The sequence below is a fragment of the Bos taurus genome, chromosome 8, assembly GCF_002263795.3.
Source record: "Bos taurus isolate L1 Dominette 01449 registration number 42190680 breed Hereford chromosome 8, ARS-UCD2.0, whole genome shotgun sequence".
NCBI lineage: Eukaryota > Metazoa > Chordata > Mammalia > Artiodactyla > Bovidae > Bos > Bos taurus.
In genome coordinates, this window is record NC_037335.1 from 12,753,664 (window position 1) to 12,772,581 (window position 18,918).

Here is an 18,918-nt window from a genome sequence, read left to right on the forward strand (position 1 = left end):
TTGAGGAAGATAGCATTCTTTAGCTACTAACTTAAGGGCGTTGCTGATGACTCACAGAAATTCTGAGACATGCTCTCCTAACTCAGTACTTACTGCACACGCGTGGGTGCTTAGTTGCCTCAGTCATGTCTGACTCTTTAACCCATCAGGCTTCTCAGTCCATGGCATTCTCCAGGCAAGAATACTGGAGTGTGTTGCCATTTCCTCTTCCAGGAGATCTTCCTGACCCAGGGATCAAGCACTTGTCTTCTGCATTGCTAAACTACCAAGGAAGCTCCCCTAACCATACTTAACCATTAATAAAGCAATTAAAAATAATCATCATACAAAGGCCAAATATCTCTTGGATAACTGAGATAATATCTGACTTTAGGGAAAGAAAACCCACATTTTTACCTCTAGTCTTTCTACAGTTTTTTATGAAATCCCAGGCCCTAGATCACAGAAAATTCTTCTTTGTTTACCTCTCTGATTGTCTGTATGGTTTCAGCACTTGATTGAAAATGTGCGTAGAAACATGGAATTTATGCAGGCCACATAAATTTTGGTTCTGCCGTTTAGCCTGTGGCTTTTGATATATTTCTTCACCCCTTAGCTCTATGTGCTATAAATGGGAGTAATAATGTGTAATTCAAAGAATTTTTTGATAATTAAATTACATATTCCTAAAACTAGCAGATGCTTAGAGTGCTCAAACAAACCTTGTGCACATCAGGACCCAGAGACCCCACAGAGACTGAGACAGAACTGTGTTGGAGTGTCTCCTGTGGAGGCACAGGTCAGCAGTGGTCTGCTGCATGGGCAGGGGGCTGGGTGCAGCAGACCTGGGTATGGTGTATGCCCTCTTGGAGGAGGTCGCCATTAGCCCCACCATAGAGCTGCCAGAACTTACAGAGTACTGGGGAAACAGACTCTTGGAGGGCACAAACAGAACATTGTGCACACCAGGACCCAGGAGAAAGGAGCAGGCCACAAGAGACTGACCCAGACTTGCCTGTGAGGGTCCAGGAGTCTCTGGCAGAAGCATGGGTCATAGGTGGCCTGCTGCAGGGTGGAGGCACTGAGTGTAGCATTGCATGCATGGGACCATTTGAAGGACATAACCATTATCTTCATTACATCCACCACAGTTTGGCCTCAGGTCAAATAACAGGGAGAGAACACAATTCAGTTCAGTTCATCCACTCAGTTGTGTCTGACTCTTTGTGACCCCATGAATTGCAGCACACCAGGCCTCCCTGTCCATTACCAACTCCCAGAGTTCACTCAAACTCATGTCCATTGAGTCAGTGATGCCATCCAGCCATCTCATCCTCTGTCGTCCCCTTCTCCTCCGGCCCCCAACCCTCCCAGCTTCAGAGTCTCTTCCAATGAGTCAACTCTTCACATGAGGTGGCCAAAGTATTGGAGTTTCAGCTTTAGCATCATTCCTTCCAAAGAACACCTAGGACTGATCTCCTTTAGAATGGACTGGTTGGATCTCCTTGCAGTCCAAGGGACTCTCAAGAGTCTTCTCCAATACCACAGTTTAAAAGCATCAATTCTTCGGCACTCAGTTTTCTTCACAGTCCAACTCTCACATCCATACATGATTACTGGAAAAACCATAGCCTTGACTAGATGGACCTTTGTTGGCAAAGTAATGTCTCTGCTTTTGAATATGCTATCTGGGTTGGTCATAACTTCCTTCCAAGGAGTAAGCGTCTTTTAATTTCATGGCTGCAATCACCATCTGCAGTGATTTTGGAGAGAACATAGCCCTGCCCTTTAATAGAAAATTGGATTAAAGATTTACTGAGCATGGCCCCGCCCATCAGAACAAGACCCAGTTTTCCCCTCAGTCAGTCTCTCCCATCAGGAAGCTTCCATAAGCCTCTTATCCTTCTCCATCAGAGGGCAGACAGACTGAAAACCACAATTGCAGAAAACTAACCGATTTGATTACATGGAACACAACCTTGTCTAACTCAGTGAAACTATGAGCCATGCTTGCAGGGCCACCCAAGACAGACAGGTCATGGTGGAAAGTTCTGACAAACCGTGGTCCACAGGAGAAGGTAATAGGAAACCACTTCAGTATTCTTGCCTGGAGAACCCCATGAACAGTATGAAAAGGCAAAAAGATAGGATACTGAAAGATGAATTTCCTAGGTTGGTAGGTGCCCAGTATGCTACTGGAGATCAATGGAGAAATAACTCTAGAAAGAATGAAGAGATGGAGCCAAAGCAAAATCAGTTTTTGGATGTGACTGTTGACGGAAGTAAAGTTGTGGTTGGGACTGGTGATAGAAGTAAAGTCCAATGCTGTAAAGAGCAATATTGCCTAGGAATCTGGAATGTTAGGTCCATGAATCAAGGCAAGTTGGAAGTGGTCAAACAGTAGATGGCAAGAGTGAACATCGACATTTTAGGAATCAGTGAAATAAAATGGACTGGAATGTGTGAATTTAACTCAAATGACCATTATATCTACTACTGTGGGCAAGAATCCTTAGAAGAAATGGGGTAGCCATCATAGTCAACAAAATAGTCTGAAATGCAGTACTTGGATGGAATCTCAAAAATGACAGAATGGTATCCATTCATTTCCAGGGCAAACCATTCAATGTCACAGTAATGCTGAAGAAGCTGAAGTTGAACGGTTCTATGAAGACCTACAAGACCTTCTAAAACTAACACCCAAAAAAGATGTCCTTTTCATTAAAGAGGACTGGAATGCAAAAGTAGGAAGTTAAGAAATATGTGGAGTGACAGGCAAATTTGGCAAGAATGAAGCAGGGCAAAGGCTAATAGAGTTTTGCCAAGAGAATGCACTGGTCATAGCAAACACCCTCTTCCAACAACACAAGAGAGGACTCTACACATGGAAATCACCAGATGGTCAACACCGAAATCAGATTGATTATATTCTTTGCAGCCAAAGATGGAGAAGCTCTATACAGTCAGACAAAACAAGACCCGGAGCTGACTGTGGCTCAGATCATGAACTCCTTATTGCCAAATTCAGACTTATATTGAAGAAAGTGGGGAAAACCACTAGACCATTCAGGTATGACCTAAATCAAATCCCTTACGATTATACAGTTGAAGTGACAAATAGATTCAAGGGATTAAATCTGATAGAGTGCCTGAAGAACTATGGATGGAGGTTCATGACATTGTACAGGAGGCAGTGATCAAGATCATCCCCAAGAAAAAGAAATTAAAAAAAGGAAAAATGCTTGTCTGAGGAGGTCTTACAAATAGCTGAGAAAAGAAGAGAAGGAAAAGGAGAAAAGGAAAGGAGAAAAAAAAAGAAAAAAACTCTGCATTTTAATGCAGAGTTCCAAAGAACAGCAAGCAGAGAAAAGAAAGCCTTCCTCAATGATCAATGCAAAGAAACAGGGAAAAACAATAGAATGAGAAAGAGTAGAGATCTCTTCAAGAAAATTCGAGATACCACAGGAACATTTCATGCAAAGATGGGCACAATAAAGGACAGAAATGTTATGGACCTAAAAGAAGAATAAGATATTAAGAAGAGGTGGCAAGAATACAGAGAAGAGCTGTACAAAAAAGATCTTTATGACCAAGATAATCACAATGGTGTGATCACTCACCTAGAGCCAGACATCCTGAAATGTGAAGTCAAGTGGGCCTTAGGAAGCATCACTATGAACAAAGCTAGTGGAGGTGATGGAATTCCAGCTGAGCTATTTCAAATCCTGAAAGATGATACTGTGAAAGTGCTGCACTCAATATGCCAGCAAATTTGGAAAACTCAGCAGTGGGCACAGGACTGGAAAAAGGTCAGTTTTCATTCCAATCCCAAAGAAAGGCAAGGCCAAAGAATGCTCAAACTACTGCACAATTGCAGTCATCTCACACACTAGCAAAGTCATGCTCAAAATTCTCCAAGCAAGACTTCAACAGTACGTGAACCATGAAATTCCAGATACTCAATCTAGATTTAGAAAAGGCAGAGGAACCAGAGAAAAAAAATTGCCAACATCTGCTGGATCATCAAAAAAGTGAGAGAGTTCCAGAAAACATGTAGTTCTGCTTTCTTGACTATGCCAAAGCCGTTGACTGTGTGGATCACAGTGGAAAATTCTTAAACAGGTGGGAATGCCCGAGCACCTAACCTGCCTCCTGAGAAATGTGTATACAGGTCAGGAAGCAACAGTCAGAACTGGCTGTGGCAAAACAGACTGGTTTTCTAAATGGGGAAAGGAGTACATCAAGGCTGTATATTGTCACCCTGCTTATTTAACTTATATGCAGAGTGCATCATGAGAAACGCTGGGCTGGATGAAGCACAAGCTGGAATCAGGATTGCTGGAAGAAATATAAATAACATCAGATATGCAGATGACACCACCCTTAGACAGAAAACAAAGAAGAACTAAGGAGCCTCTTGATGAAAGTGAAAGAGGAGAGTGAAAAAGTTGGCTTAAAACTCAACGTTCCAAAAATTAAGATCACGACATCCTGTCCCATCACTTCATCACAAATAGATGAGGAAACAATGGAAACAGTGACAGACTTTATTTTGGGAGCTTCAAAATCACTGCCGATGGTGACTGGAGGCACAAAATTAAAAGACGCTTGTTCCTTGGAACAGAGGAGGCAATGGCACCCCACTCCAGTACTCTTGCCTGGAAAATCCCATGGACGGAGAAACTGGTCGCTAAGAGTCAGACACAACGAAGCGACTTCACTTTCACTTTTCACTTTCATGCATTGGAGAAGGAGATGGCAACCCACTCCAGTGTTCTTGCCTGGAGAATCCCAGGGATGGGGGAGCCTGCCATCTATGGGGTCTCACAGAGTCGGACATGACTGAAGTGACTTAGCAGCAGTTTCTTGGAAGAAAAGTTATGATCAACCTAGACAGCATATTAAAAAGCAGAGACATTACTTTGCCAACTAAGGTCCATCTAGTCAAAGCTATGGTTTTTCCTGTGGTCATGTATGGATGTGAGAGTTGGACTATAAAGAAAGCTGAGCACTGAAGATTTGATGCTTTTGAACTGTGGTGTTTGAGAGACTCTTGAGAGTCCCTTGGACAACAAGGAGATCCTACCAGTCCATCCTAAAGGAAATCAGTCCTGAATATTCATTGGAAGGACTGATGCTGAAGCTGAAACTCCAGTACTTGGGCCTTCTGATGTGAAGAAGTGACTCTTTTGAAAAGACCCTGATGCTGGAAAAGATTGAAGGCAGGAGAAGAAGGGGACATAAGAGAATGAGATGGTTGGATGGCATCCCAGACTCAATGGACATGAGTTTTAGTAAACTCCAGGAGTTGGTGATGGACAGGGAAGCCTGGCATGCTGCAGTCCATGGTGTCACAAAGAGTCAGACTAGACTGAGCGACTGAACCGAACACTAGCAGAGTGCTTAGCACAGGGTAGGCCTTTGATAAATGTGACCCTTCTATGATATATCTGGCTTTATTTCCTTTTACATCCAGTCTACACTGTAATCTCTATTGATGATCCATGTGGACCCTTGAACTTACTGTTCAAGGGTAATCATTATTTTCATAAATCTTAACATTCATAGTGCCAGGATTCCATCCTTAGATTTTTTTTTTTTTTTCAGTTAAAATCACAGAATTCAACAGTCCATCTTTCAGTTCTAGAAGCAGGAGAATGTTTAACTAGGACTCCTAATTAGGAAGTTCTCCCAATAGTTATCATGACCATACTCAACATCTTGACTTCTCTATAGAAAATGCAAGACTTCAATGATATCTACCACAAACCCACACCAGATTTTCTGCTGAACTTATCTTAATGATGTGCTCTCCTGTGTCATTCCCTCTGTTAATGTTTTCCATGTTTGCAAAACAATCCTGTCTCTGAATCTGCCATTTGTAATTTTTCCATTTCAGAGATAAAGGTGGAACCTTTTTTTGAATCTATAATTGTGTCTTCCTAGTGACAAACCTACATTTGATGAAAATGTACTGAACACTTTCATAATTATCACCTTTAAATACCTTAACAGCCCTGCAAGACAGGTATCATTATTTCTGTGTTAAATGTGATAAATGTGAGATTCAGAGAAGTTACCACCGATTATACAACAAACAACTAAAAGAGTTGTGTGCCTGCATGTACGTCGCTTCAGTTGTGTCCGACTTTGTGTCATCCCATGGACTGTACCCCACCAGGCTCCTCTGTCCATGGGATTCTTCAGGCAAGATTCCTGGAGTAGGTAGCCATTTCCTTCTTCCCTACTCAGGGATCCAACCTGGGTCTGTTACATCTCCTGTATTGGCATGCAGGTTCTTAACCACTAGCACCACTTGGGAAGCCTGTCACCCACTATAGTTCAAGATCATGTTCGAATATGCATTCTCCACTTTATAACTTGTTGTTTGTCAGTCTCACTCCCATCCTTAAAACTGTTTTTTGAAAGAGCACTTTTAAGGCACTCATCTCACACGCTAGTAAAGTAATGCTCAAAATTCTCCAAGCCAGGCTTCAGCAATATGTGAACCGTGAACTTCCAGATGTTCAAGCTGGTTTTAGAAAAGGCAGAGGAACCAGAGATCAAGTTGCCAACATCCGCTGGATCATCGAAAAAGCAAGAGAGTTCCAGAAAAACATCTATTTCTGATTTATTGCCTATGCCAAAGCCTTTGACTGTGTGGATCACAATAAACTGTGGAAAATTCTGAAAGAGTTGAGAATACCAGACCACCTGACCTGCCTCTTGAGAAATTTGTATGCAGGTCAGGAAGCAACAGTTAGAACTGGACATGGAACAACAGACTGGTTCCAAATAGGAAAAGGAGTACATCAAGGCTGTATATTGTCACCCTGTTTATTTAACTTATATGCAGAGTACATCATGAGAAATGCTGGGCTGGAAGAAGCACAAGCTGGAATCAAGATTGCCGGGAGAAATATCAATAACCTCAGATATGCAGATGACACCACCCTTATGGCAGAAATTGAAGAGGAACTAAAAAGCCTCTTGATGAAGGTGAAAGAGGAGAGTGAAAAAGTTGGTTTAAAGCTCAGCATTCAGAAAACTAAGGTCATGGCATCTGGTCTCATCACTTAGTGGGAAATGGATGGGAAAGAGTGTCAGACTTTATTTTTTTGGGCTCCAAAATCACTGCAGATGGTGATTGCAGCCATGAAATTAAAAGACGCTTACTCCTTGGAAGGAAAGTTATGACCAGCCTAGATACCACATTGAAAAGCAGAAACATTACTTTGCCAACAAAGGTCCGTCTAGTCAAGGCTATGGTTTTTCAGTAGTCATGTAAGGATGTGAAAGTTGGACTGTGAAGAAAGCTGAGTGCTGAAAAATTGATGCTTTTGAACTATGGTGTTGGAGAAGGCTTTTGAGAATCCCTTGCAAGGAGATCCAACCAGTCCGTCCTAAAGGAGATCAATCCTAGGTGTTCATTGGAAGGACTGATGCTGAGGCTGAAACTCCAGTACTTTGGCCACCTCATGTGAAGAATTGACTCATTGGAAAAGACTCTGATGCTGGGAGGGATTGGGGGCAGGAGGAGAAGGGGACGACAGAGGATGAGATGGCTGGATGGCATCAACGACTCGATGCACATGAGTTTGGGTGAAGTCCGGGAGTTGGTGATGGACAGGGAGGCTTGGCGTGCTGTGATTCATGGTGTCGCAAAGAGTTGGACAAGACTGAGCGACTGAACTGAGGGTAAATTCAGTAAGATTTAATCAGCTTTCTCTTAAGGTCTCACTGTCTGGCAAAGTTGGTCAATTAATTTCACAAAATTCACTTGAATGACTTTAGGCTTCAGGCTCCACTTTGATGTTTCCATTACTCTAACTCCTCATCTTCTTCCTACTAATTGTAGTCTTTCCAATGCCCTCTTCCTCCTCCTGTTTTCTTTAAAATTCTAGTCTGTATATTTTATTTGCATGTAGAATATAAACTCTCAGACCAAGTTAATAACTCTCAAATATTTATCTTAAACCCTACCTCTCCCCCAGACACAACATCTCATAGCTGGTATAGGATAAATAATGGCTCCATGTCCTAATTCTAAGAACCTATGATTATGTTCAGAGGAGGCAATGGCACCCCACTCCAGTACACTTGCCTGGAAAATCCCGTGGGTGGAGGAGCCTGATGGGCTGCAGTCCATGGGGTTGCTAGGAGTCGAACACGACTGATCGACTTCACTTTCACTTTTCACTTTCATGCATTGGAGAAGGAAATGGCAACCCACTCCAGTGTTCTTGCCTGGAGAATCCCAGGGACGGGGGAGCCTGGTGGGCTTCGGTCTATGGGGTCGCACAGAGTTGGACATGACTGAAGCGACTTAGCAGCAGCAGCAGCAGCATGATTATGTTACTTGTTAGGGCAAAAAGGAATTTGCAGATGTGATTAGGTTCAGAGTCTTGAAATGGGAAGAGTATCCTGGATTATTTGGTTTGGTAACAATCTGAGGGCAGTCATTCCGTTGTGTCCTACTCTTTTTGACCCCATGGATTGTAGCCTGCCAGGCCCCTCTGTCCATAGAATTTTCCGGGCAAGAATACTGGAGTGAGTTGCCCTTTCCTACTCCAAGGAATCTTCCCAACCCAGGGATCAAACTTGGTGTCGCCTGCATTGGCAGGCAGATTCTCTAGCACTGTGCCACCTCGGAAGCCCGTGCTGGGTTATTTAGGTTGGCCCATTGTTAACACAGTGTTCTTAGGGAGGCAGAAGAATCAGAGTGAGTAGTAGTTAGAAATGTGACAAAAAAAGCAAAAGGCAGGGAGCATGAGCCAAGGAATGTTCAAGGTGACTTCTAGAAGTTGGAGAAGTTAAAGAAACAGCCTTTTCTCAGTCTCTGAAGGAACCAGTTCTTGCCAAGGCCTTGACTTTAGCTCAGTGAGGCTGATTCTGGATTTTGACTTCCAAAACTATAAGTAACGTGGTGTTTTACAATGGTAATGAGATTGTGGCAATTTATTTAGTAGCAATAGGAAACTGATATATTTCCTAATTCTGAAGAGAATTTACTTGTGGCTGAAAATTAATCAGTATAAAATAAAATTTGTCTCTAAGTCACTCAGTCATGTCCGACCCTTTGCGGGTATAGTCCATGGAATTCTCCAGGCCAGAATACTGGAGTGGGTACCCTTTCCCTTCTCCAGGGGATTTTCCCAACCCGGGGATTAAACCCAGGTCTCCCACATTGCAGGCAGATCCTTTACCAGATGAGCCACAAGGGAAGCCCAAGAATACTGGAGTGGGTAGCCTATCCCCTCTCCAGGGGATCTTCCTGACCCAGGAATTGAAGCAGGGTCTCCGGCATTACAGGCGGATTCTTTACCAACTGAGTTATAAGGGAAGCCCCTTGTCTCTAAAACCTGCTGCTATATTCAGTTCTTACAAAAGGAATCAAATCACTCCCAAAGTCTTACTGCCTTTTTCTTCATCATGTCACTTTCTTTCACTCTTGTACCTCATGAACCTAATTCAGACACAATCAACTTATTCCTGACTACTGCTGCAGAGAATTCTCACCGGATTCCTTTTTACCAAGCTTTCTTCACTTCAGTTTATCCAGTAAATTTACGTCGACCTTCTTTAGGTGCCACTTTTCTCTAAAATTTTCGAAGTCTGTTCATCACTTATCTAGTAAATTATAGGGTCTTTAAGTGACTATTCAAGGATCTCTTCATTTTCTAGTACACATTTCCATAGTGTCCATTCTGAGGAAGAAAGCTTACTCATCTTAAAGAAAAATTACTCCTTTAAAGGCATATAAGACGTTTTTATATCATACGTGTGTTAACGAATGCCATGAAGTACTATGTTAAAGAATTCCATAAATTACTGTTTTAAGTATAAAATCGTTTACATATTAAATTTAGGATTCTGATAAAGGGAAAGAAGGATCCAATCTTAATCTTCTATTTCCTGTGCTTCATTTTACAGCATGTTAAATAGAATAGTATTGAATAATATTAACTAAGAAAAAGAACAATTCGGGAAAAATAATGCTATTTAATATGTATTGGCACAATTAATTCATTCTTTATTATTTTTTTTCCTGAGAGAAAATAAAATAGTGGAGCTATCTAAAAAGAGGGGAAAGGTTTTTAAGTATTTTTCAGCATAAGAAATTATGCATAGCTAAATGCAAATTAACATAGAATTTAAGTAGGAAAACAGTTCAATATGTTTAATGTTGTGTTTCTTTTATTTATAAATACATATATATATATACACACACACACACACACACATATATATTTTGTATATGTGTGTATATTATCATACTAGGCATGGTCCTAAGTTCTGTGGAATAAAAAAGGGGATCATCAATATCAAAGGGTCTTACAGTGTATTTGTGCTCAGTTGCTCAGTTGTGTCTGACTCCTTGTGACTCCAGGGACTGTAACCTAACAGGCTCCTCTGTCCATGAGATTTCCCAGGCAAGAGTACTGAAGTGCTGCTGCTGCTGCTAAGTCGCTTCGGTCGTGTCTGACTCTGTGCGACCCTATGGACAGCAGCCCACCAGGCTCCTCTGTCCCTGGGATTCTCCAGGCAAGAATATTGCAGTGGGTTGCCATTTCCTTCTCTATATTGGAGTGGGTTGCCATTTTCTACTCCAAGTATCTTCCTGCCCCAGGGATCAAACCCACATCTTCTGCGTCTCCTGCATTGACAGGCAGATAGATTCTTTACCCAAGAGCCACCAGGGAAGCCCATATAGTTTATTAGTGTTAATTAAGTGCTTGGTAGAATTATTCAGTGAGAATGTTGATATTGGGAATATATTGAGAGTGAGTTTGTTTTGATGATTGCAGATTAAATGTCTTTGTTAGTTACAGAGCTATTCAAACTATCTGTTTTATATTAGGTGAGTTGTAAAAGCCTTTTTGAGGAAGTGGCTCATTTCATCTAGTTTATAATATGTGTGTAGAGGTATTGGCAGCATTTCTTTGTCATCCTTTTGGTATCTTTGGGGTCCCTTATAGTGATAATCCTCTACTTAATTGTTGATATTGGTAATTTTAGTAATTTGAATCTTCTCTTTTTTTTCTGTCATTCTTGCTAGAGATTTATCTATTTTATTGATCTCTTCAAAGTACCAGCTGTTTGTTCTGATGATCTTTCTTTATTGCTGTTATTTTAAATATTATTGGTTTATATTCTTATGTTTAGTACTTTTTTTTTTTCCCTTTTTGCTTTGGGTTTATTTTACTCTTCTTGGTTTATTATCACCATGGGAGCTCAAGATTAGAAGTGTGTTATTTGCTCCTACATAATGTGTGTGAAAGTGAAAGTGAAGTTGCTCAGTCGTGTCCTACTCTTTGCCACCACATGGACTGTAGCCTACCAGGCTCCTCAGTCCATGGAATTTTCCAGGCAAGAGTACTGGAGTGGGTTGCCATTTCCTTCTCCAGGGCATAGTGTGTGTAAATCCATAAAAATATCACTCTTGTTTCTAAAATAACTATCTCACAAATGTTGATATGTTTTATATTCATTTTAATATAGTTCAATGAAATTTTTGTTTTCCTGATACTTCCTCTTTGATATCTGGATTATTTAGAAGTGTGTTTTTTAATTTCCACATATTTTTGAGATTATCTTTTTTATTTTTCAGTGATTTTTAGGGTATCGTTTGACATGTGCACACTTAGGATTATGTGTATCATTGGTGGAATGGCTCTTTTCAATCATTGTATAATGTCCTTCTCCCTCTCTGGTGATATTCTTTGGTTTTAAAATCACATTTATTTTATACTCATAGAGACACTTTTGCTTTTTTTGATTGATATTTGCATTGTATATATTTTCTACATTTTTCTTTCAGCCTGCTTATATTGTTATATTTGAAGTGAGTTTATTATAGACAGAATATAATTGGGTCATGTTTTTTAATTCCACTTTGCTAATCTCTCTTTTTTTGGTGAATCTAGAAATTTTATAATAGATATAGTTATTGATATTTTAGGGCTTAAGCGTGCCACTTTCTTTTTTTATGTTATTTCTCAGTTATTTCTTTGCTCTTGCTTGTATATTTCTTGATCAAATTTAGAACTCTTACCTGATTTATCTATAGTGTTTTTGAGCATATATTTATGTATAGCACTTTTATTGTTTTCTCTAGGTATTATATTACAGATATGTAGCTTATAACAGTCTACAGGGGTTGTCACTTAACCAGTTTAAGTGACAAGTAGAAATCTTACTTCCCTTTGTGTTCCTTTGTTCTCCCTATTTATAATCTAATTGTCTTAAATGTTCTCTCTCTGTATATAAAAATCACATCAGAAAGCATTATATCTTTTGTTTCAACCATCAAACACAGTTTTAAAAACTCAAGAGTAAGAGGCATGCCTATTCCATTTTTCATTATGTTTGCCAAGTTATATTTTTCCTGATATCCTAAGATTATTTTTTGTTGTTATTCCCCTCTCTTTCAACTTTGTTAGGCTCTCTTTTAAGGTAGGCATAATGGTGCTAAGATCTCCATTTTTTACCTTGTGCTGTGCTGTGCTTAGTTGCTCAGTTGTGTCGACTCTTTGCAACTCCATGGACTGTAGCCTGCCAGTCTCCACTATCCATGGGGATTCTCCAGGCAAGCCTACTGGAGTGGGTTGCCATATCCTCCTCAGGGGATCTTCCCAACCCAGGGATTGAAGTCTGAGGTTATCTTGGGCTTCCCAGGTGACTCTCAGTGGGTGAAGAATCCACCTACGATGCAGTAGATACATTTTTCTTGGTCTCCAAAATCACTGAAGATGGTGACTGCATGAAATTAAGACCCTTGCTCCTTGGAAGAAAAGCTATGACCAACCTAGACAGCATATTAAAAAGAAGAGACATTACTTTGCCAACAAAGGTCTGTCTAGTCAAAGCTGTGGTTTTTCAGTAGTCATGTGTGGATGTGAGAGTTGGACCATAAAGAAAGCTGAGTGCCAAAGAATTGATGCTTTTGAACTGTGGTGTTAGAGAAGACTCTTGAGAGTCCCTTGGACTGCAAGGAGATCAAACCAGTCAGTCCTAAAGGAAATCAGTCCTGAATGTTCATTGTAAGGACTGATGATGAAGCTGAAACTCCAGAACTTTGGCCACCTGATTTGAAGAACTGACTCACTGGAAAAGACCCTGATGCTGGGAAAGACTGAGGGCAGGAGGCAAAGGGGACAACAGAGGGTGAGATGGTTGGATGGCATCACTGACTCAATGGACATGCGTTTGAGCAGGGTCTGGGAGTTGGTGATGGACAGGGAAGCCTGGCATGCTACAGTTTAGGAGGTCACAAAGAGTCAGACACGACTGAGTGACTGAACTGAACTGAACACTGGTTCAATCCCTGGGTTGGAGATATCCCTTCAAGGAAGACATGGCAATCTACTCCAGTAGTTTTGACTGGAGAATCTCATGGACAGAGGAGCCTGGTGGGCTATAGTCCATAGGGTAGCAAAGAGGCAGACACAACTGAAGCAACTGAGCATGCATGCATGAGGTTATCTTAAGCTCTCCATCATCATGAATGATGCTTTTGCTGGGCATAGATCTCGAAATGTGTGTGTGTGTGTATTGTGTATTCAAGCCTGACAACTGGGACAGCCAATGGTATAGTTAGTTCAGAGGCCAGTAGGTTTGAGATCCAGGAAGAGCCAGTGTCCCTGTTCAGAGGCATTCAGGCTGGAAATTCTTTTACTGTGGAGAAGGTCAGCCTTTTTCTTCTATTCAGGTTTCAGCTGATTGAATGAGGACTACCAGCATTAGGCAGGGTGATCTCCTTTACTGAGTCTACCAATTTAAACATTAGTCTCATCTGGAAAAAAACCCTCATAGAAACATCCATGATAATATTTTACTGAGTATCTGGGTACCTCATGATTCATTGAAACTGACACAGAAACTTAACCATCACACTCAACAAAGATTAGTTAATAACAATTCATTCAAAGAAGTATTCAACATCCATTAACACGGATGATTATGAATACAAAACAGACACAAGCACAGGTGCTAACTAAAGAGTAATATATATACTGAAAGGTAAAACGGCATGATCTATGCCTAATACTTGACAAGAGTGAAGTGAAGTTGCTCAGTCGTGTCCGACTCTTAGCGACCCCATGGACTGTAGCCTACCAGGCTCCTCCGTCCATGGGATTTTCCAGGCAAGAATACTGGAGGGGGTTGCCATTTCCTTCCCCAGGAGATCTTCCCAACCCAGGGATTGAACCTGGGTCTCCCGCACTGTAGGCAGATGCTTTACCATCTGAGCAACAGGGAAATCCAATACTTGACAATGTATGCCCACAAATCTGATTTAAAAGCAATACCTTAAGTGATAAGAATAACTGAAATTATATGGTAATTTTTTAAAATTATTTTATTCTTAAAAGAAAATATGCTTGTATTGACTTTATAATGAAATCAGCATTTTTAAAAGTGATTTTATTTTCACAAGTCAAGTTTAAAAGTTCTTGACATGCTATTAGGGAGAAAGGAAACATCCATAATCTCATCACATACTTATAATTATAGTTAATATTTTGGTCTGTTTCTCTATGTGAAAGGAATATAATACATTTTTCTAATTAATTAAACAAACATTTGTTGAATGCCAGCTTTGCTGCCAGCCTCTATTTTACGTGGTAGGGATATAGCAGTAATCTACAGTGACAGTATGAATAACAAAACCCTTCATCCCTTGTGGAGCTTACAGTCTAGTGAGTATCTTTAATGTTCAGATGTTTGCTTTGCTTTAAAATATGTCTGATTAAGAATTTTCAGGTATTTTCCTGATTTTTAAAGGTACTGTATTTTAATGCAGGCATTATGTATCATACAATGGATACATAATATATTTTTTTTAAAAAAGCTCTTTGACTATTATCAAAGACTGGATGTTCTGTAATTATTTAATAACAAAATATTATTATAAATGACTTGAATATTAGTCCATAAAGTTATTTTATTCTAGATTTATGTCTTATTTAACCATAAGATATAGCAGAAATTCAGTTACTAATATAATGAGCGTATATTTTGAGACTCTTTTGTGGTTTGATAAATGACTCATCCAAGTATCCCTACTCATGCTTTTTTTTGTTTGTTTTATTTTCAGTGAAAGCAGGAATCTTTCAAAATTGAAATATTAATGATGTAGAGTATTATATTTTATAGATGTACACTGCTATGATTCACTTTTTAAAGGTGACGTTAGGTGTGTAGTTATTGTAAGATACTTGCCATATTCCCTGTGTTGTACAGGATATCCTTGCAGTTATTTTACAGTATAATAGTCTATAACTCTTAATCGCCTACTCCTGTATTGCCCCTCCTCCTCCCCTCTCCACTGGTAACCACTGGTTTGTTCTCTGGATCTGTGAATCTTCTGCCTTTGTGTTATAGTCACTAATTTATTGTGTTTTTTTCCATTCCACATATAAATATTGCTCTGACTTATTTCACTTAGCATAATCCTTCCAAGTCCATCTATGTTGGCAAAATCATTCCTTTTGGCTAAGTAGTATTTCATTTATATACGCTTACCTCATGTTCTTTATCCATTCATCTGTCGATGGACACTTAGGTTGCATCCATATCTTGGCAATCATAAACAGTGCTGCTATGAATATGTAGATACATGTTCATTTTTTAAATTTTTTAAAATATGTATTTATTGAAGTATAGTTGATTTACAGTGTTCCATTAGTTTCTGCTGATTCAATTACACATATGTGTACTTTTTCATTTTTTTCTTTATGATTTATCACAGGATACTGAATATAGTTCCCTATACTATACCTTTTTGTGTATCCATACTATATATAGTAGTTTGCATCTGCTAATCCCAAACTCCCATTCCATTCCCTTTCCCAACCCACCTCCCCTTTGGCAACCATAAGGCTGTTTTCTCTGTCTATGAGTCTTTCTCTGTTTCGTGGGTAAGTTTGTATCATATTTTAGATTCCACATAAAGTAATATCATATGGTATTTACCTTTCTCTTTTTAAATTATTCCACTTAGTAGTATAATGTCTGGGTCCGTCCATGTTGCTGCAAGTGGCATTATTTGATTCTCTTTTTATGGCTGAGTAATATCCCACTGTGTGTGTATTTATGTGTGTAAACACACACACACATATATACACACATCACATCTCCATTATCCATTTATCACTGACATTTATCTGTCAGTGGACCTTTAGGTCATTTCCATATCCTGGATTTTGTGAGCAGTGCTGCTATGAACATAGGGATACATGCATATTTTCAAATTATAGTTTTGTTTTGATATATGCCCAGGAGTGGAAGTGCTGGATCATATAATAACTCTGCTTTTAGTGTGTTAAGCAACCTCTATACTGTTTTCTGTAATGGCTGTGCTAATTTATGTTTCCACCAGCCGTGTGGGAGGGTTCCATTCTCTCCACACCCTATCTACCACTTACTATTTGTAGATTTTTCAGTGATGGCCATTCTGACTGGTATGAGGTGCTACCTCATAACAGTTTGGATTTACATTCCTCTATTAATTAGTGATGATGACCATCTTCTCATGTGCTTATTGTCTATCTGTATGTCTTCTTTGGTTAAGTGACTATTTCGCCCATTTAAATTTTTTTATTATTATTGTTGAGTTGTATGGGCTATTTATTATATATTTTGTGGGTTTCCCTGGTGGCTCAGACAGTGGAGAATCCACCTGCAATGAAGGAGACCCAGGTTCAGTCCCTGGGTTGGGAAAAATCCCCTGGAGAAGGGAATGGCTACCCACTCTAGTATTCTTGCCTGCAGGATTCCATGGACAGAAGAGCCTGGCATGCTACAGTCCATGGGGTTACAAGAGAGTCAGACGTGAGGCACTAATTAAATCCTGGTTGGTTGTATCATTTGCAAATATTTTCTCCCAGTCCATAGGGTATCTTTTCATATTGTTCATGGTTTCCTTTGCCATGCAAAACCTTGTACATTTGATTAGGTTCGTTTGCTTATTTTTATTTTATTTTTATTGTCTTGGGACCTAACCTGAGAAAACATTGGTATGATTTATGTCAGAAATCATTAGTATGATTTATGTTATCTTCTAGAGGTTTTATGGTGTGTCTTATATTTAAATATTTAAACAATTTTGAGTTAATTTTTGTGTGTGGTAATAGGGTGTCTTTAAATTGAATTGATTTTCATGTGGTTTTCCAATTTTTTCTTCAGAATTGATTTGGCAATACTGTCTTTTGTGATTCAACATAAACTTTAGTTCTATGGCAAAAGACCTGGGTAATTTAATATTGTTTGTGGATTTTTGATGATAGCCATTCTGGCTGATGTGAAGTGACATCTCACTGTAGTTTTGATTTGCATTTCTGTAATAATTATTCATGCTGGACATCTTTTTGTGTGCCTATTGGCCATCTGTATGTCTTCTTTGGAGAAATGTCTGTTTAGGTCTTCTGCCTCTAATTTTCTTTTTTTAGTAGTGTCTTTGGTTTTGGAACCAGAGTGATAGTAGCTTCATAGAATGTCTTTGGGGATGTTCCTTCCTCCTCAGTTTTTTGGATGAGTTTTTTAGAAGGGTTGGTTTATGTTCTTCTCTCTGTGTTCAGTAGAATTTACCTGTGGAGCCATCTGGCCCTGGACTCCTGTTTGTAGGAAGTTTATTACAGATTCTATTTCACTTCTAGTAATTGATCTGTTCAAATTACCTATTTCTCCATGATTCAATATTGGTGGGCTATAGGTTTCTAGAAACTTGTCCATTTATTCTAGGTTGTCAGATTTTTTGACAGCTAATTGTTCATAGTATTCTCCAAAGGCTTTTTGCCTATTTCTGTAGTATCAGTTATTATTTCTCATCTTTCATTTCTTATTTTATTTGAATCCTCTCTCTTTTCTTCTTGGTGAGCCTGGCCAGAGGTTTTTCAGTTTTATTTATCCTTTCAAAGAACCAGATACTGGTTTTGTTGATTTTGTCTATTGTTGTTTAACCTCTATCTTATTTATTTCCTCTGATCTTTATTATTTCTTTCCTTTTTCTGACTGTAGGTTTTGTTTTTCTTTTTGTAATTCTTTTAGTTGGTAGCTTAGGTTGTTTATTTGAGATTTTTCTTTCTTTCTTTTTTTTTTTTTAAGGAGGCCTGTATTACCATGAACTTCACTCTAAGAACTAACTGCTTTTGCTGCATCCCAAAGATTCTGCATGGTTGTGTCTTCATTGCAATGAAAGCAGACAGGCCCCACCCAGCCTCCATGTACATTCACAAAATCCACAGCTGCTAAGGCTGGACATGTCCCAACCACAGGACACCTGTAGTTCACTTGGGTGTCCTCAGGCACTGAGTTGCAAAGCTGGCAGCGGTGGCATAAGTCCACAGATCGTACAGCCATGTGGAGAGGGCTCAGATTTCAGCCCTGCTTCCTAAATGACAAGCCTCTGGGAATCATCTGACTTCAGCCCTGCCACGGCATGTGGGCACCACGCCCCCCACCACTGCAGCATTCATGCACTCCCTGGGCTTTTAGAGACAGTGCTGCACCGGCTGGAAGTGCTCAGAGAGGCTGTTCGGTGGGCCCCACCCCTTCCTTCCTATACTCTTTAATAATGACACTTCCCGTTTATGGATGAACTGAACTACTCTGTACTCCTGGTTGCCGCCATTCCAGACTCCAGCCACTTCAGGCTGTCTTCATGCAGCCAACCACAGTCCTCTGCCTGAGTCTGTCCTCTGAAACCTGATTTTCAGCACTCTGGCCCTGTGTGCACCAGCTGACGGTGTCTCAGGCTGGGGAGTGCAGGACGGTGGCACGGGCCATCTGCGCTGGTCTCTCTATGTTCTGCCTGCTGCAAACTGGCTTCTCCACTCTCCTCTTGCACCTCTGAAGCTCACTTTCAGTCCCAGCTGTTCTCCCAGCTCTCTCTCCCAGCTGTGAAAGAGGAAATGAGGGAACATTTCCTCTTTCACA